Source organism: Lingula anatina, chromosome 8, assembly GCF_051362555.1.
Source record: "Lingula anatina isolate TDL-2025a chromosome 8, LinAna3.0, whole genome shotgun sequence".
Lineage (NCBI taxonomy): Eukaryota > Metazoa > Brachiopoda > Lingulata > Lingulida > Lingulidae > Lingula > Lingula anatina.
Window position 1 is genome coordinate 3,655,001 of NC_141774.1, and position 20,979 is coordinate 3,675,979.

Sequence of the window (20,979 nt, forward strand, 5' to 3'; positions counted from 1 at the left end):
TGTGTCTGTCACCTATTTAAAATACTTTTACTTAATTGGCATTTTAAATTTACCCCATAGCTGACATGCAGCTTGCCACATAACATCTGAATAAATTAAAACTAAACTGTTTCCATCAATTACAGATAGCATTTTAAATTAACTTTTATTTCCGACACACAACCTGCCACATACGTAGATCTGAATATATTAAAATTTTACGGTAGATACATGAGCAATAAACGTTCCATTTTCCATCAATTTTATTATGTCTGAATATATCTATAAATAATACACAAATTATAATGGCTATTAAATTAAATGGTCCCTCTACAACGCGTAAAGATGTGACACCAAAAGGAATCGTTTTTTACCCAACTATATAATAAAATACCAGTGTTTGCTGCATTGTTGTTCATCCGCCTATAAACAAAGAGGATTCTGAGCAATTCTGGAGTCGAGATTGCCTTTCACTTGTGGCATTATGAATAATTTCCTCGCCAATATGGTATCGACCCCAGCAATACGCTCTTCGTCTAACTCAGACATAGCACCCCAAGGGAGGGGGTAATCATACCACTCTCATCTCTGACATAATCTGGGGGATAGAGACGAGTATTAAGGCTAAATAAATTCAATATTCTGGAACATGGCAGGATTTGAGCAAAAATCACAACTTTGTGCTGACAGTGGTATTTTGAAATTTTAAGTCGACATATGGAGAAAAATTGAATCGAATCTGATTAGTTCTATGTAGGTTTTGATAGAGTAAACTATTCAGAGGAATTGTCTTATGTCTACAGGTCTATAAGAAAAATGCTTTGAGTCAAACAACAACAACAACAACAACAGCAGAGAAGCAGCAGCAATAACAACAACAACAACGAAAACATGATGCAAAAACATTATGCCCCCCCCCCCACGAAACGAATAAAATGACAGGTAAAACGCCACTTGGAAATTTCTGTTGCAGTAATGATGTTTTGTAACACTCCTCTTGATAGACATAAACTGGAAGAGCTATTTTATAATTGTCTTGAGATTGGTTGCTGCAGACGATAATGGCTTCCTGGAATCACTTCAGCGAATGCGTGACCGCGAAATCATTGCTGCCATTATTTTTCCACAGACCATTTGGAAGTTTTAAATGAAATGATGGGAACGTTAAGGACTAAGACCATCCCTGGGTTAGAGTGTATTTGGACTTTTAAAGTCTTAATGTATTTCATGGACAATTTATTTTCCTGGCGAAGTCCCCGTATTGTAGCCACTTGAATCTTACAGTGGACTTGCTGCCGCTCCGAGAACGATTTTTTGTCCATATTCTAAGTTGAAATTTTGACAACAGTTGATAAATGGCATCAATTTTAACAATCGGTTTTAACCTAAAATTTTGCGATCCTTTCTGTTGTTGTGCATTTGTGAGAGTTGGCCAAAATGTTTTCTCCAATCAGTGGCAAACCAGCGAAACAGGGATCAGCTTCATTAGGCATTAATTACGTCGAAAAAGGTTTTATTTAGTTTTTAATTGTTTCAGTGTGAAGAAACTCCAACAGTACAGGTTAATTAAGATTGTGACAAACTCCCTTTGTGCCAATATTATTTTTGGCATCATTTAATTGTCAGATCTAACGTCAAAACAACATGTAAAGACAAGAAAATACCTTCGTACTGGTCTACGTGTATGTTCATACGTCTGTTATTACAAACAATGATAATCAGAAATGATACAAGATCTGTTCTTTTGTGTGAGAATACGACTAGTTTGGTATACTATTTTTACTTTAATTTTAAGGCCTAACTCTCACCACCAGTAATATAAGACTCCAGTCTAATATCTACTTATCGACCTTAAAATGTTGGGTGATGATATTCTACATATGTTGTTTTTCGAATACTGAAAGTTTTTTTTTCAAAAAATTAAAATAAATAAAAATAAAAATAAATAAATAAAATAATAATGTAAGTATCCATTTGTTCGCTTTTGTATAACTCTGATCCTGAAGAAAAGATGTCATGCACGCATATACATATTGGTTATGCTTTATTTTAGAACTCAGTAACATCAACATATCGCCGATGAGGCCAAGACGTTTGTTAATTGTGCCATTTCTAGCCATTTCAAGAGCTGCCACGTCAAGTAGGTGTATATGTGAGAAATAAACTACACTGACCTAACTCCATATCTTCTAAACATACGGTCACTTTCGGCTTGGCATGTTTAGCCACTGGTTAAAATAGTGTCCACTGATTTAATTAGTTTTAGAATTAACCGTTCCTTCCCATAATTGAAGACGAAAGACGTAACAAGTAAGATAGTTAGTTACGACCAGGGGAGGAAAATTAAAAGACTGTTATAAATTCCCCGGAGAGGCAATAATGGCGTACAGTATATCAGTAAGAAGCCTTATGTCGCACAGTTCTCACGTCTAAGGTAAACTTCATTAACTTTAATCACCTTTAGCTACAAGTAGTTCGTAGAATAGTCTTTCTTAAAGGACAATTCCACGAACCTTAAAAATCGAATGTCAAATGATAACGTTTTTGACATAAGATAAAAAGAGGAAGGTTTGTTAAAGGTACTTTGCTATTATGCATTTTCTGTCCTTTTTGCCTCGATCAATGTCTCAGAAAAAATTCTCACGAGCCTTACAGTTCTAAGAATCTAAGACTAAGAGGTTCAAACATAGCAACTGCCATGTTGGAGATACGTCTACGGTGCCAATTAGTAAGTCAGTTACAAACATTTTGGCATATCAAGTACAGCCAAGGGTGCGTCAGTGTCTTGATGCTTGTCATGTTGGTGTTACCGTTTGTGCAGTTTGCTTGGATATACCTTGCCGAGAGAGAGAGAGAGAGAGAGAGAGAGAGAGAGATCAAGCAAATTGATAGAAGCATATTCAGGGAAACCTGAAAGAAAAATTCTCATGCTTTTACTGCATCAGGAAATTTATTTAGTTTGAAATAATTATTAAACCCGGATAACCTCAAAAATTTCTGTGATATGAATTCTTTCTTATCCCCACCAATTTCCTCCCCATCGCTCCAAATTCCCCTTTCAACCCATTCATTTCAGTAAATTGTCTAAACATTACGCGTACCGGTAATCAGGTTTGTGCATCTGTGATATCCACCTGTAACTGAGGCTACTCTCTCTCTCACCTGAGTTAACTCTCTCTCTCTTCCTCTCTCTCTCTCTCTTCCTCTCTCTCTCTCTCTCTCTCTCTCTCTCACACCTGAGCTTCCTCTCTCTCTCTTCCTCTCTCTCTCTCTCTCTCTCACCTGAGCTTCCTCTCTCTCTCTTCCTCTCTCTCTCTCACCTGAGCTTCCTCTCTCTCTCTTCCTCTCTCTCTCTCTCTCACACCTGAGATTCCTCTCTCTCTCTTCCTCTCTCTCTATCTCACCTGAGCTAACTTTCTCTCTCTCTCTCTCTCTCACCTGAGCTTACTCTTTCTCTCTCTCTCTCTCCCTCTCTGACCTGAGCTTACTCTCTCTCTCTCTCCTTCATTTTCAACAGAAAACAGCCAGGCTTTATTTCTGCTATATCACAGTTTGCATATATCAGAGCTGACATTTCCCAGGATTGTTTACAAATCATTTCACCTGTATATCGCTCATCTACTACTCCATTTTCACGATTTGCTGTATTACCCTACGAAAAGAGAAGGCAGTATTTTTACAGGCCTGCCTTTATATCTTGTAAATATACTAGATAAATTTACACATGGTTCATATCACTCCGAAGGAATCATCATCAGGGCAAATGCATTTAGGAAGTCAGGGGCGAGTTCGAGTGTTGAATGCTTTTCGACATTTCAAGTCGCAGGTGCATGCGCCTTTTCTGTAAAATAACGGTGTGCGCTCGTGAATATGTGTGATGGAGAGAGAGAGAGAGAGAGAGAGAGAGAGAGAGAGAGAGAGAGAGAGAGAGAGGGGGGGATTCTAAGAAAAGAGGAGAAAATGGAGCGGTGGTTTTCTAGTGTTTTTCGTTGGTAGGAATATATACAATTCGTTGCCAATAACTGACAAAGGTCACATAGTAAAAACAAATTCATATGCGCTCCTCGAAACTCGTGCCAAGATGCAATGAAAGCAAAATTGTCTAACCTTAGAAGCCGTAGGTAACATCTAAGAACGGAAAATCTAATTTGAAAAGGTCTTTGCCAAGAGCAGGTGCACGTTTCTAGACATTTGTGTATATGTGTTACGTATTTTGAAGAAATTTGTAGTGCTGCATAAGCTGGAGAATTGCATGGCAGTAATGGCCTTTTTTTCTCGTGAGAAAAAACGAATGTTCTGATTTTGTGCCTGCTTGTCCTTGGCTGCTTTGGAATGAGATCGTACAGTGATATTCAGAAAATAAATAAAATAATTTAAAAAGATGCATAAAAAAATAAATAAATAATAATAATAAGGATGCAAAAAATAAAAGAACTTGCAAAATAATCAGTTATGCTACTTTTAGCTACAGTCCTGATATTTTTTTGTGCCGACAATTTGATGACAAAGCTAAACTGAGCCCAGCGTTTCCTCCCAACCCGTACTCGCTTAGCGCAGTCATTCACGTAGACGGAAAGAACGTTTCAATCAAACTCTGTTCCAAGGCAATTGCCGTGTTATTTCTTTCACAGTTACGATGATGTAATTAGCAATAGTGGCACTATTTGATAACATTGATGGTTTTAACATCCCAGTAATTCCCCTTCTGATACCGTTCCCATAATTCACTCACTTTTCGGATATTTGTCAGAACAGAGGATGCTCGTAATTCAGCCAATTTAATACACGGCGCGCTGGCAATCATGCCCTGTGATTTATCAAACGATCTGATTATCTGTGCCAGTTTCTTGGGTGAATGTCCGCTGGATTTTTTTTCTTCGCGCAGCTATTGCATTAACAACAGCGCAGCTATAGGAGGCAGCTACAGGAAGTTTCTACTTTTCTATTGGTTTTTTACAGTAAACACAGCATGCTAATTTCAAAACTGACTGGTAAACTTTATACTTATATTGGAATTTATAGTTTATACTTACTTTGCAGTTTAATTGTGAATATCTATAAATCTTCTTCTTTTATCATTTAGTAAACTTCCTTCGGCTATTCTGTCATTCCTATGCATTTAATCAACTTTCCATGAGTTGCTATTTTTTTAAAATACCAATCTTTTAAGATTATTACTAAAATAATAATGACGTGTCGTTTATAACATGGGTTTGTTCTTGTAACGTCTCCTTATCTGAAAGGATTCCAAAGTTGCGTACAACGCCGACATAACTGCCAGTGGAACTAAATATAGGCACACTTTGCACATACGTTCGGTAAGACGGATGTCTTAGTGGATGGTAGTAATATCCTAATATCCGTATGTCCATCACTTTGAAAAAAAAAACAAAAAAAAAACGACGTTTCTTTGGAATGAAATGGTTTATCATATTTTTCGATTTTTCTGGCGTTAAGGTGGCCAGATAACTTTGGATATGTTAGTAATAAAATGAATCAATTCTACTTCAAAAATATTTTTTGCGTTAAACTGGGACTGTTTTTTGCATAGGTTGACCTCCCATATGTCATTGTCTCTGCAGTGAGTAATGCAGGAAAGGCAAGGTGTTGGAGTGGAGAGGCGCCGACATAACTTCAGATAGATAACAACACAACCGCACTAGGCACATATCACAAGAAAGGCGACATTTTAGAAGCTGTAAAAAAATGGCACAATGCTGCTGATGTTCAAAAAAAAAAAAAAAAAAAAAAAAAAAAAAAAAAAAAATCGATCGGAGGATCCAAAGATTGGCCATTATATCCCTCACCATGCGGGAATCTGTCGACACCCTGTCGCCTTTTTTTCACGGTGGTCAAGACTTGATGAGGAATAACGAGACATTGATGGACATTTGATGGAATTTTAAAGAGAAACGGATAGTAAGGAAAGGAGAACGGAATTAAAAGCGTACAATATGAGGAGGTGGCGAAGGTTTAGCTGTCTTAATCTCAAGACCGACAATTTCAGTTAACGTTAACCCAATTTAGATCACAAGTATGCCACTTTGATGAGGATAGTGCTAGTGTTTTAAGGCTAAGATTGAATGAACTATGGGTGACTCTACTGTTTGGTGTTAGAATGCTTGTCTCTGTTGCAGGAGACCTTGGGTTTGTTCCCGCGGTTGGGTCATACATGTACCAGATATATAAACATCTTCGACTATGGAGGTCAAGTTTGTCTGTCTTCAAGTTAAAATCCTGAATCTCTCTCTCTCTCTCTCACTCTCTGTCTGTGCTTGCATGCACGCTTTTGCTTGTGTGTGTGTGTGTGTGTGTTTGTGTGTGTATGTATGCGTGTGCGTGTGTGTGTTCGTGTGTGTGTTTTTGTGTATATGTGTGTGTTTGTTTGTGTGCGTGTGTGTGTGTGCGCGCGTGTGTGTAGTCTTGAATTGAGAATTTCTGTACACTGTACAATTTCCCGGGGTCACAGGTCTTCCCTCATCTTGTGCCACCTTATTCTCCCGTCCCTGGCATTCTGTGCAGAGAAAGAAATTTAACATCCCGCTCTGCCATTTTACTTCTCTCTCGATCGACATGATTATTTTGCCATAATCTGATGTATTGTAACGCCAAACAATGTTAAAAGTACATCATCGTGCCTTTAAGTCATCAATTTGTCAAGATTATTAGATTCCGATGCTTTTCCCAATCACTTGGCCTTTACTACAATACTCCATCTAACGCTATTGTTGTTCTCAAAGTTGAACATCGGGCGGCGTCCTTTCTGCGTCTCGTGGTATGGCCCCGTTTAGGAGTTAAAAATACTTTATGTGCCGACAACTGGCGCCGATCATTTAGCATTTATTTTGCGACCAAATCGATGCTTGTGCCTCCTTTCTGCGACCACAGCAATGCCAGTTTCATGGACGAACAAAGGAGGCAAAAAGGACGCCGTCCAGTGTAAAGGGGTTTTTAAGCCTATTAAGAATAGCTATCATTAATTTTTATCTGCGAGCAGAGATTCAGATGTTGGCGTGCGTATGAAGCCCAATTTAAGACTAATGTGCTCAGAAAAGTTTCAATTGCTGTTGTGCTGACCACAACATAAAACCACATTTGCTTATAGGTTATTTACAGGGAGTCAACCCCAGGTTATGTTTCACCGGAATTGCCTTCTGTATCTTTGTAGTGAGTTATGCAGGGGAGGGGGCGAGTGTTGGGGGGGGGGGGGGGGGGAGGGGCGACAAAATGAAACTCGGGTAAAGAACAACACAACCATAATAGGCACATATCACAACAAAGGCGACATCATAGTCGCTGTAATCAGTAAAGTAAAAAAAAAAAAAAAATGGCCCAATGCTGCTTATGTTAAAAAAAATCGATGAATGGGTCCAAAGATTGGCCATAATGTCCCTCGCCAAGTGGAAATCTATCGACACACTTTCGTCTTTCTGTTATCAAGGTGGTCATTGCTTGATGAGGAATAAGGAGACATTGATGGACATTTAATGGAATTTTAAAGAGTAACTGACTGTAAGAAAAGGAGAACGGATTAAAAGCATATAATTTGAGGAGTATTTTGCCCACTCACTTTTTTTAGATTTGCGGCCTTTGGCAGTATTTGATAGCCAACATTAAGTCATTCATCCGCAATATTAACAATCTTTGATTTTGCGGCATTTTCTCTTGTTACACATTTGTAAGAGTGGGACAAATTTCGCTCCTCGAGCAGTCGTAAAAATGTCCCTACATGATGTCCTCTGACAACTTTTAGAGTTAGATGAAAAGCTTTGGAGGGGTATGTGATAGAGACAAAGTTGGTTTTGTGGCATAACAATAGCGACGTGTGATTCGCCACCAGTCGCAACATTCACCCAATTTTTCGCATGATTTCATTGGCATCTAAGTAATATATCATGTTAAGCTTGGGTACCTATACAACTCAAGACATGACGCGGCATTCCTTAAGCTGAATTGATAGCTTAAAGCAGATGATGTATGGCTGGGTGTTTTCAGAAAAGAAGATAAACATGAAAAATGCTCCAAACAGATTATCCACTCTGTTGTCAGGAAACTAATTTGTGAAGAAGAAGTGGATTTTATTAACGATAACTGACTTCCTGGCAGAGTTGGCTCGGCTGTGTTAAGGTAGATATACTGACACTCCCCAAGGTAGTAAGTCAACATTGTGATAAGACGACACGGGACGAACAACCGCATTATCTTTTGCATAGCGTAGAATATATTTTTCGAAGCCAACAAGATCAAGTTACAGCGTATTGCCCCAAATGTCGCTGAAAAACAAATAAGCAAAATAAAAAAATAAATAAAAAGAAATAAAAAGAAGATATAAAAATCAACCGCGCAGTTAGCAATATGTCATTGCTGTTGAGCGGGATCATTCTCGTACATTTGTACGACGGAGAGTAAAATGTCAGAACAGGTGCATATGCGAGTTTCGCCATGGTTTTCCAGGGATTCATATTTATATTTCTTTACACCCAAAATATATCATCTTCTATCCTAGTTAAGACGTTCTTCCTTGTGAAATACCATAAATATAATCATTCGACAGCACGGTTGCTTTCAAAATTTGATGTCTCTAGGAGTGACACTTTCCAGTGAGACGTCGAACATTAAACTTATAGATCCAGTGGACATTTGAACTAATTTAGTTTTTTTAAACAAAATTTAGTCAGTGTCCATATTTTATAACCAATAAACCTTCGACCCTTGAGCTATCAGACCCATTGGGCACATACAATTATGTCCATGACACGCCACTGAAATAGCATGTTATATTCCATATGAAAATACAGTGTATGGAGGTCAAATGTAAACCGTAGATGGAAGACCGCTCCTTGACTCTAAAAGCCACAGGCAACTTAAGGTTTGCGGTGGAGAAAATAATTACCAAACTGTCTATCGACCTGCGGCTACATGTGAATTCTCCTATGTGTGCCGCACGCGCGCACGTGCGGGAAACACGTGCATGTATTCCTGCACATGACAGACTGAAGTCATTTGTTGTCATTCCTGACAAACGTATCATCACACGGCGGTTTGTCAGACTGCTTAAATTTGAAATTCCTAGGGTTATTTCCAACTGATCTCATGCGCAAATATGCAGTAGCATACACTGTTTTCTAGGTAAATACTCAGGCGACGGCATGTCTGGCTCTCGCTTAACAGACCCAGGTAATGGAACTTATTTTGTCTGTCACGTGGTCGATTAAGTAACAAATACTTTTTCATACTCATTCTAGGACTTAAAGAAATATCACACGGCGTATTATCGGCGTATTATCACACGCCGGATTGTCAGACTGCTTAAGTTTGAAATACGTCGGATTTTCCGACTGATCTCCTGCGCAAATACCCAGTAGCATGTACTGTTTTCTAGGTAAATATCCAGACGGCAGCATGTCTGGCTCTAGCTTACCAGACCCAGGTAATGGAACTTATTTTGTCTGTCACGTGGTCGATTACGTAAGAATTTTTTTCATAATTATTCTAGGACTTATAAAAATATGGACCAAGAACGCTGATGGACAGGGGGTATTGCAGAGCGATTCCATTAGGCATCACACTCAATTTTTATTCTTGTCGTTCAGCATAATGCCGGTGTAACGTGACAGAGAGTCCCCCATAACAGAGAGTCCGCTTCCCTTTCATTTGTAAAGGTAAGCCTCGCCCTACATTTTGACCCACTTATGTCAGACTAACCCTAACCATTATAACTATATAGAAGGCGGACTTTCTGTTACACGTACCCTTAGTTTCGTTTCACCTGTAGTGGTTTTATTTCAGCTGATTTTGTTAACTGTGCATGACAAAGATTTTTGTTGTAAACGTATTTCTAATGTTTAGATATTGTGCATAGGTAAAGTAGCAATGCATTCCACATAGGATTAAAAGAGGGAATTAGAACATTGAGCTCTCTAACTCCTCAAAGCCAGAATTGGTTGTTTTCTGCCTTTAGCCTATGAGAGACATCGTTATGGTATCCACTTCATTTGGTCGCTTAAATGAAACGCAAATTTTATGTAAGCCCCTTTTGAAGTGGTCCTGTAGGTCCTTATAGGATTCATTCACGTATGGTTTACATGTAATAGCTTTTAGGATTCATCTGATGTAGATTGCTTCTTCGATAATAAATAGAATGGGCTCTATATTATTCTACCGTTTTGAACAAATCCGGAGTTGCTTTCCGCAATCACTTCGAGAGATTGTAGAGAATTGATACCTTTGTCTAGATGTGGTGATGACTTCCTGTCACAACTTTGTTTGTGAATCTAAAATGATTGAAATGAACATTTCATCGTCTTGGGCAAAATTGGTTTCTCACTACAAAGTATTACCTATCAGATTTATCAAAGGCATATGAAAGCCTATATAGAAAACGCTATTCCGATTTTCGTTTCTGAACAAAAAAGATGAACATTTCATCACCTTTAACAAAATTGGTTACGTTCTGTTGCCGACTAGATGAAGCTAAAGGCCAAGTTCAACTTGTCTAGTCAGTATCTTCTGGTGTCATCCAATCACCCTGATGTCTATAGCGCCGGCAAAGGGTCTGGCCATCACACTAGTACTGTCTGTGCATGGGCGTCCACAGAAAATTTTCCAGGGGGGTCAAAGTCATTGAAGGGTGAGATAATGATTGGCTGGGTACCCGCAATAAAATGCAGTTCCAAAATTTCAGGGGGGTCAAGTGACCCCATTGACCCCCCTCTTCGGACGCCCATGTGTCTGCATCCCCTTTTATGTTGGTCACAGATGTGCCTTTCCACCAAAATCTGACGTTCAGGGTACAGATGTACTTTTATTATTGGCACCCGAAGGGAACTAAACTGATACTTGTATGTCGTGATTAAAAGTTCGTTTTCAGACAAGTAATTTCCATCAGATAAACTGTATATTGCCCCAGGGAACATTGGAGTTAACATGCTTTGTGTCGAGTTAAATTATATTTCCCAAGCCAAAAAAAACTTGAAATTGACGGGTAGAACTGAAACAAGACTTGATTACAATCGCCCATTTGTCATTTCCATGAAGACTTGCCAACAGTACAGACCTCTTTGCTCAAAGATAAAGCAAGGGTTCCACACATCTCTGATCACGATTCCGCCGCTGTTTCGGGGCCAATGCAGGGATAAGTTGACAGATATGCAAGTATTGTCGATTAATGTATTTATAAACATTCCATTCAGTCGTTGTAACCGCGATGCTTTGACATTTTTTGTGACATCTTTTGTGGTTTATGTCGCTGTCCTCTTGGGCATTGGCACGTGTTCATTTTGTGCATTTCTAGGAGTCGACATGGGGCCTCGCAAGTTCTCGCGCAGGTTTACATCACATTATCTGGGCGGTCTAGGGCGTAAAGAAACAGAATTAGTATTTGAGATGCCGCCAGTCCTTCGCCGCTGGAAGGTAGTGTTGGAAAGGTGCGCCGATAAGGGAATTTGGGAGCACCGAGTACATGGCTTATTATTTTGTGGATCTCACGGTGTTGGGTTTGGGAAAAGACAGGGATTGAAATGTCATTCCGGGTTGGCATTTTACCTTACCATACTACACCATTATATACGCACGTACCGTTATATGCTCGCTAACTGTCAACGGTATATAAAAATGAACTTATATAAGAAAATTAGGCCCACCCTGATAAGTCTATCACTAAAGGAACCGCATTATGCCATTAATAGACACGAATGAAACTTTCTTGGTACAAAGGCTTTATTTGTTTCCACTCCAAAACATGTAGCAAAAACCAAGATGGCCGCCAAGTCACGCGATAACTACCATTAAAACCCAATAGGTAATGAGACGAGACAAATGATGCCGAGAGCTATGTGATCCAGCTGGCTGCATCGCTACTCTTGCGGAGATAATGATCAAACTATAAAACCTATCCTAACTCTAATATTGCATTGGATATATGATTCCGTAATATTTAGTAATAATTATGTTCTTCTGACCTAATCACTCAGTCAAATCTTTCGGTACCTCATTGGTCCAACAGACCTAAAATTACTAAGAACAGATGGCACTCACATGAATGAAATATTTAAAGATATTTTAGTGATTGTGTTTATTGTTTTATATGACGATTGACTTGTACAGCCTATCATACACATATACGTATTGGATAAAGTCTCAGAAATCTTTGTAGCTTAAAGTGATAATAACTCTTCGTTTCGGCCAAAAAATGAATTTTCCTGAAGTAAACAACAATTTTCCCATACTTACCAATGGTTAATGAATCCATTTTTACATTCAAAGTTAGTCCCTGGTATTTTTCTAAAAAGTTTGGTTTTTTGTTAAAATCTCTTAAGAGATTTTAGCAGAGTATAGACATCAGTGGAGGTCACGTGGTCTAAAGACAAGCTCAGATATCAGAATAATAGCTATAACTGCCGTTTTTGTGGTAAAACAGAATATGTTATATTTCTATGAGTTATTTACAATGTTTTTATTGTGAAATATAGATATCATACTAATATTATTATTATTATAAACATGTGTAAAATATATTTGAAAATGAAATAGACAAAATAGATGTTTGGAAGATCTACTGACCACTAGCATCCTGAACACCCTCACACTGTGCATGCGTTGTATCTAATTTATTTGAACATGAAAACGGAGATTTTTGTGGGTATGCTGCAATACTTAGATACTGTGAGGTGGTCTTTTGAGGAAGGTAATTTATGCCCCCTTTACACTGGACGGCGTCCTTTCTGCGTCCTTTGTGCGACCATGAAATTTGGCATCGCTGTGGTCCTAATAAGGAGGCACAAGCATCGATTTTGTATCAGAATGAATGCTCAATGATCGGCCAGTTGTCGGCATGTAAAGTATTATAATTTTAACTCTCAAATGGGGCCGTACTGCTGGACGCAGAAAGGACGCCGTCCAGTGTAAAGGGGGCTTTAGCTTGCTGCTCTCGCTTCTTTCATTATTTCAGGTGGGAAGGAGGGGATGAGGGGGGGGGGGGAGGAGTCCCGTAGTGTACAGAACACCATGATTTCTGTGATAAAGGGCATATTTCCCCATATTTCGCTTAAAGCCTGCGTCAGTGCTCTGTTATATATATTTACTCGCAGACTGTACAAAGAAGACGAATGCCTAATCTCTAATAAAAGTTGTAAACCAGACAGTAATGTCAGTGTTACTTTTTACCTCTAGAAATGAAGGGGTTGGGTTGGGATGGAGGAGGTGGGTGGGTGGGGGGGGGGGGGGGGGGGGGCTCAGGATACATTACCCGTCATAACCCGTCCCTTAACGGTGAGAATAATCTACCAGTATTGCTTATAAATTGGCTCAAACATGTTTGTAAATAATGATTTAACGCGCGGTCAATAGCTGTAATTGGCAAAATGTTATTTTTCCGGTTTTATTTCCTGGAATAGTGGTGTGAAAAAGCAAGCAGGTTATTGACCTGTGGAAGTTACAGTGCGGGTATTATACAGGATCGCTGATACACAGACAAGTGCAAACATTGAGGATCCTGATAATGAAAATTGTGTACAGCATTATGTATATCTTGAAAAAAATCCCTACATTAGTTTGAAAATAACCAAGTTGTGAGCTCTTTTACGGCGTATGAAGGTAATTTCACCCTGTGTATTGCTTATTTAATATATATTTTAAGGCAGCTAAGCCCAAATGATGCGACTGTAACACAGAATATAATACTGTAATATACTTGTAGTTCAGTTGATCTTCCAAAATTCTTCTCTAAAATCGTGCCTTGAAAATCTTATTTTTAGAAACTGTCACTATTTTTGTAACTTGTGGAAATTACACAGATATCACTAAATAGAGCGTGGTAAGCGCATGGCAGCACGACGGTTATCAAATTAATCATTTTTAAATGTTTTCTCTTTAATTGTAATCACCTCCCCGTCCCAGTTGTTTTTTGATGAAGCGATCAACTAGTAAGGCATGTACTAACGTCAGATAGAAACGCGTGTGTGGTGTGCGGGGAAATAAGCTGAAGTAATTAGTACTGTAAGAAATGACTATGGTATTCAGAACTCCTAGGATTATCTCCGAGCTATATAAAATTTACCCATCCAATACGCTTTTTATTTCTTTTATTGGACCCTGCTTTCCGGGACGTGACGGTGGTAACATGACGGTGGCTATATTGCGAATTGAGCATATGTGTACTTTTATTTTATAACAGTTAGTAGATTTATATTTATATCTATATATGTCTTCTTCCAGTTATCTCCACATTATACTTATTAACAAAGCATTTATAGACACGACTTTATTAAACCAGTTTGAAATATCATCCCTAGAATTTGGTGGACGGCACAAGAAAAGTTACGAGTGTATTTTTTCATCGTTAAGGGTTGCATTCGTTTTGAAGCAGCTTTTCATCAGCTATATATTTCTCCATTTATTTCATTCTCGAACTGAAAAACAGCAAATGCATCATTTGAGCCGGTAAATCTCACGGATTAGTATCATTAAGATTAGAACGTCCCCCTTTGGCACAGATTAGCTGAAATGAGATAGTTTTCTCTCTATTTGGTATCTATTCAAGCTGCTTCTTGAATATCGCTGTAGCCTGACGCGCTGTTTGTTTTATTCCTCCTAAAGCCCCCTTTACACTGATCGGCGTCCTTTCTGCATTTCGTAGTACGGTCCCGTTTGAGAGTAAAAAAATACTTTACGTCCTGACAACTGGCCGATCTTTGAGCATTCATTTTGCAACCAAAGCGATGCTTGTGCCTCCTTTCTACGACCACAGCGATGTCAGTTTCATGGTCGCACAGAGGACGTAGAAAGGACGCCGTCCAGTGTAAAGGGGGTTTAAGCGTCTGGAAATCTCCCCAAATCACAGCATTCAGTTCCCGTGCCAGGCCCTCCCCACTGCGGCTTAGATGAGGTAAAAATCAGAGATCAATACTTGTCTATTGATCGTGTTATAAAGCCATATTTACCCTAGTGTGTTTGTTATGCATTGTGAATTGCTGCACCTTAAGCACAGCTTAGACACCGTGCCGCTTGAAAGGTGCCTATTTAAACCGGTAGTATTCACATCGGCCCAAAATTAGACCTATCTTAAAGGTGATTTAATATGTTCGACTATAATGGACAACAATTGACAACAATTTTCGCTGGAACTAATGACCTCATAAATGTCTTTAATTCTACCGCTTGGATGATATGATATAGGCTGCGTTTATACTAGACATAAAGAATATTTTGAACATATTTGTTGAGCCCTTATTTCGAACTTGTTACAGTTGATCTAGCGCTTGTTATAGCTCTGGGATACAAGATTGCTTTCTAACTGCATTTAAAGCTAAACTGTTGCCACACCAAATGTAATTGTCCTGCTTAGATCTAGCGCTGTTCTTACCTTAATAATCTTAATAAGCTTCAACTGTTCAAAACTTAAGATGTTGTTTTGATATAAATATTCAGAATTCACGGAGAATTCATTTTTATGCCAACTACTAAGTAACATTTTACACAATTGTTTTAAATTTTGTATTTACCACCATTCTCCTCATCTTAAATAATAATATAATTATATATTTATTTCGTGTCTAAAATCCATAAAATGTTCGATAGACTGTACAACATAAAATACAAAGAAGTTTATAGATAAAAATGATTAAGATATATATTATATAAATCAATTATATTAAATCGCCATAGCTTTGTTTTTCTAACGCAGAGACGTAAGGAATGGTGAGTCGGAATATAGTGATAACATTCAGAGCTTTCTCTTTACATTTAAAAACAACAAGGCTTGGTCTTGATTTTGTAGTTAGTTGATTTCATACCTACATATAATATCTTAGGTTTACACAAGCAAAGCGAGCCACATTACATACAGGTTCAAATATACATGCTTAGAACTCCCGGTTCATCCGCTCCGGGACCGATTTCAAGTATACCGCGAGTGAACGAAACCGTAAACATACAACTTCGGGCAAAGCACAAGTATCTGATAGCCGGGTTAGTCTTTATCTTCACCGGCGGACTTAAGAGGAGTTGGTGTTTTTTTTTCTTTTTTAGTAGGGGGCGCCCGGCTGATCATCGTGCAACGTGGCTTTTGCATATTTTATAGTCACGAGCGAGGTTTTATCTGGAGTGGGCGGCTCGTTTATTGAGTCTGGGTGATACAGGTTTGAGAGCTTTAAGGTTTATAGTATTTGCGCGTACATGTTTGATTCTACTAGTACAGCAGAGATACTCCAAACGGGAAGCGTACAATTGCAGAAGGACGAACAGGTTTGGATGCCTTTTTATTTCGGATTAACCAGTGAAAACATATTCGACAAGAAAATGAGACTCAAGGAAAGAAGTGAACAAATCGCTAGCCGGGATTTTGCTGTTCTTAAGTGACAGACTTACACAACCTGGAATACGTGACGTCGTTTAAAAACCACGCACTAAATACCACTTCAAGCTAGACCGAGTGTTTCCTGATAGAGAAAAAGGTAAGGGTCACGCGCTTGTGCAAAGACTGAGCTCTCATAAACACGTCTTAATAGTGGTTACGGGAAAATGATTTCTTTAGTGGAGCGGGTCAATCCCTAAACAAATTTGTACGTACATGTATCTCGCGATCTATTACAAGACACCGCTTTCAGTCCAACCGTTTGGCATCGGACCACAACCCGCAAAAGTGAACAGTCAAGCAAGAGACAGGTAAAAATTTATCTAACTGCTTTTTAATCGCAAGCTTTTAATTCAAAGGTGGCCCTCGTTGCGCCCCTAGTGAATTAAGCCATATTCGTCGTTGCTGTTGATTAGATTGTATGTTTAAAAAAAAAGACATCTTGCGTGCTAAAGGCGACAAACCACCCAAGGCGCTAGGATTACCTTCCTGTTAGAAATACAAGAATAGACTGGGCGCTCAGAACATAATATTTGCGCAGAATATCCAGAAGCACCGCGAGTAGATATATATTGATTCGCTGTTGATACGCACAAATTGGCTCCTCTTCGAAATAATCCCGGATTTTGTAAGGAGGGAGGCGCCATACGAGGTTTTACATGCACTAAGTCTTGTACCTAGCTTTAAAAAATTCCTCTCCACAGTGAAGTTTGTTTTTTTTAGAAAAAAAAAATGGATGAAATATGGTGCGCGTTTCATAAGGAGAACCACACCTGACATTAAGTGATCCTCTCGCTGAGATCAGGTTATGGTGACTGTGAATGACAACCGCGATTAGCTGGACACGAGATATGGAAAAACAAATATTACTGACCAATCTTGATTGCAACATTTACTGAATAGGGGGAAACAATGGATATTGTGTTGGAAAGCGCAGTGTTGGGTACAGTACAATATTACCTGTACTGGATTAAATCTAATCTACTCGCTGTGAACAAGACCCCGTGTCAAAAAAGAGCGTCTTGGGGTCGACACTCCCTGGTTTTTACTTAAGCTGCTCTCTGTGATTTTCAAGTTGATTTTAACGAGCAACATACTGCGAGTAATATCTCTAAAGAGTCATATTATTCCCGAGCGGAGGTGGTGTGTTTAAAATATCAGCAACGCGGACTTCAAGCTTTCATACTTAAATGAGCCCAACAACACAGGTAAGAAAGCTGAAAGGGGATAATTAAGCGTATTCTCAGTGGGTTGTTTACATGATCAATTTAAGTGTTCTTTTTTTAAAACCGTGAACAACATTTTTAGAATTATTATGTGAAATTTCTAAACAAAGTCGGCGAAACTCAAGTAATGAGTGCATTCTCAGATTGGTATGTGTGTGTTATAACAACAATCACGCTCCATTACCTTGCTGACCAGTCCGAACTGCACCTAGGGGTCAGTGTGACGGGTAAACAAGCTTGACCACGCGTTTATACGCTTGACCGGGTGTCCAAGAGGGTCACTTTGAATACCGTACTATCTTAACCTGCAGGCAAGCGGAAAGGTACCGGTTGAGCCTCAGGCGCTAGAGCAATAGTTCACACGGTGCTGGGCATTGATTTTCTATGGAATGTCTTGTTTCTTAGCACACCTTTCCTTTTAGTCACACTACGGGTCCTTATTAAGCAATTATAAGATCGATTTAAGACAAAATAGCAATCTCTGTTTCATTATCTCTGATTGCCCATCTCATGAGTTGTGATATAGAATCTTTTTTCATTCTTATGTGACAAAAAGAAATTAAATAAATAAAAAAATCACAGAGATGAATTGAGCATTTAAGCCAGCTTATATCCTCAATCCTGGCGTATACGCTGCTGTTTAGAAAACAAGGATTACGGTACACTATTCTCTAACGCTAAATTATCGATTTGATGTAGTTTTTTTGTTCCGCAGATTTGAAGACTGATTTGATCTGGTAAACATTATATTTGAATGTTTACCAGAACCAAGTCTTAATTTCCTTTAATCAATTAACCGCAAAAGAATTCTGTTATACAGCGGCGTTATCCAGGAAATGACATAAAGTACGGTTACTTAGATCGGAAAGCAAGGTATTACGCCATAATGTTTTGATATAGTGCTGAAACATTGAATTCAAACGTACCGGGAGAGCGTAAACAGGTTTATTTAGACCGAGGAGGGGTTGCAGGGGGAGGGGGATACTAAAGTTAATTTTTCGTTTACTCTTTTTAGAAGATTGTTTGCTCCCGTACTTCTATCCTCCCCCTCCTTTTCTTTGGCTATTGGTCAGGATTTGATTGGTCCTTGTGAACTTGCCCTCCCAGGCTTGGGTTTTACTGAAACACACCCAAATTTCAAGAGACCACACGAGATGTCCAAGACCAAGCCAAATAGAAAGAAGTCCAGTTATTTCAATCAAATGTCCAGTTTTTCCTATGTGTGTGTCCCAGGTGGTCACATTGACTGAATGGTTATAAAGATAAGATGTGAATGGCGCCAGGATTAAGACGTTATTTCCGAGACGTTTAACACAGTCGATGTACCGTCAAAATGGAAACTGTGCAGTTCGTGTGACAATACCCTAGATAGATAAAAAGATAGATAATTTATTTCAACGTGAGCAAAAAGTACAAAGTATTTTTACAAACCCCAGACTACACTTAATACATATACAACCAGCGTAACAAAAACATATTGATAATTATACTCAAGTTGGTGGAGTCAATAGGGCCTTTATACATGCTAATAAAAAGTACATGTGTATGAGGGATAGAACGCTTCATAATGTAGAATCGATACAAGAAATCCCCATCGTCACAGCTCCGTATATTGTTATACCTCCGATATTAACTGCTCACTTATTGTGGTGTGAAAAATGAATTTGTTACCGCTTTAATATTAATGACGTCATGACGCAGTGATGTTGCCGATGAGACAGGAATGGTAGTCCTAGGAATGGAAGTCCGGGCTCCCATATGATGAGTACAGGTTAGGTTAAGTCGAAGTATTGGGGTTAGTATATGGGACGAATGTAACCTGTATAGAGTAATGGGAAGCGGACTACGGTTCCCAACGGACTACCATTCCTGTAACATCGGCCATGCGATAGGCGCCCTTTTTGAGTACGGCTGGTATGTACACCACTTCTTGTCCAACATTTTCCTGGGTTGGGAGCCGCCTGTCTTATGTATGTATGCGTGTGCGTGATTGCGTACCCGTGTAGTTCTCCATTTATTAATTTAATTCTTTCTTCAAGAACGGTATGCTACCTGATGCTGGCTACCAGACTATTGCGAGTAGTAATTAAAGACACGGCTAAGTGTTAAGGCGTTACGAGATACATACAAGTAACAGGCGTTACGAGATATGTACCCGGATATTGCATTTTTAGATGCTATGTGTTATGCGATATTGAACATGTAATGCCAGTTCATAGGCCTATGTTTCACAACATGATAATAAGCATAATCACCATTAAAAACCACAGTATGGCGAGGCGTTGTCAGTCAAATCTGAAATGGAATGCGTTTGATAAAGTATTTAAAGTGTCAGTTACCCATGTTTCTGTCATGTGCTTTATCAAAAGAACAGCCTGCCTGTATAGGGAACCACTTTGTTTGACTCAAACCTTATTTGTAGAACATAAAATGAAGCTGTGTGTGGCAATAAAGGTTTTGTATGATCTCTGAAGAAATAAAGTGACGCTCCAAATATGTTTGCCATCCGAGTGCCATGCACCTTACCATTAAATCAGTGCATCAGTCTGGTCTGCTATCATTAATTTGCTAGAGCTGAACTGTAGGCGCTGAGTTAACTTTGTAATGTGGTCTTTGAGATCACTGACCTTACGGCACAGACAAGTAAGTTAAAGACGGCCACATTGCCAGGTGACAGAGTCTTATCTTTAGAGAAACGGTTCTTTAATCTGTGTAAGTGCTTACAAGTGTCAATCTGTGGAGATGTAAGGTTTCAAGATGCGGTGGATGAAAGTTATTGGCCCTTTTCGTTTAAAAGCCAATCGTGGCAATATAATGTGTCGGTATAATGTTTAAAACCACAATAAGGCAATTTTGTGGCACCAATCGCTATAATTAAAGCGGTTGTCGAGCGCATTTTCGATGTATTCCCCAGAATATCTCATGCCATCGTCGCCTTGTCCAGTTCAACATTTAATCGTTACTGATTTTCTGGTAAATTATTTTCTAACGTCCGTAACTTACCATTTAACTCTACCTTGTATAATAGGAGGTTAGAATTTTTCTTTCTTCAATAGTTACGATTTTCAGTGATGTGACTCTAATGTCCCCACAACTCTCTTTTAAAAAATTGATACCAAAACGGCCTTATTTGAGGGCATTGTAGATGAGTGCAAATGAATTACAGAAATAGTCTTTTGAAATATGCCATATGGTATATCGCGGGAAAGTTAAATTCCATACATACAGAAACGTAGACCGCTGATTTACATGTTAATCACTGTAACAAAACAATGGAAATCGATTGAGGATATGCTAGCGCGCATAATGAATAATGAAAAATGTGCGACAACAAATTTGCAGGAGTTTGCTAGAAATTTTTGAATTGCTGCTAATTTGCAGCAATTTCGCTGGGAATGTGCTGCAAATTTGCTATAAGGAATT

At 38.8% G+C, this 20,979-nt stretch overlaps 1 protein-coding gene across 4 annotated transcripts in view; it reads left to right on the top strand.

The window, feature by feature from the left end:
- The window catches only part of LOC106180446 (potassium voltage-gated channel subfamily KQT member 1), a 113,179-nt gene that overhangs the window by 4,278 nt on the left and 87,922 nt on the right, over window positions 1-20,979 (top strand). The window contains exon 1 of one of the 4 annotated variants that reach the window (XM_086993980.1): window positions 15,972-16,430. The exons of 1 other annotated variant lie outside the window; for it this stretch is intronic. The gene's annotated coding sequence lies outside the window, so the exon portion shown is untranslated. Of the gene's footprint in view, window positions 1-15,971; window positions 16,431-20,979 lie in introns of those variants that run through there. 2 more of the 4 variants (XM_086993984.1, XM_086993983.1) reach the window with 2 other exon arrangements.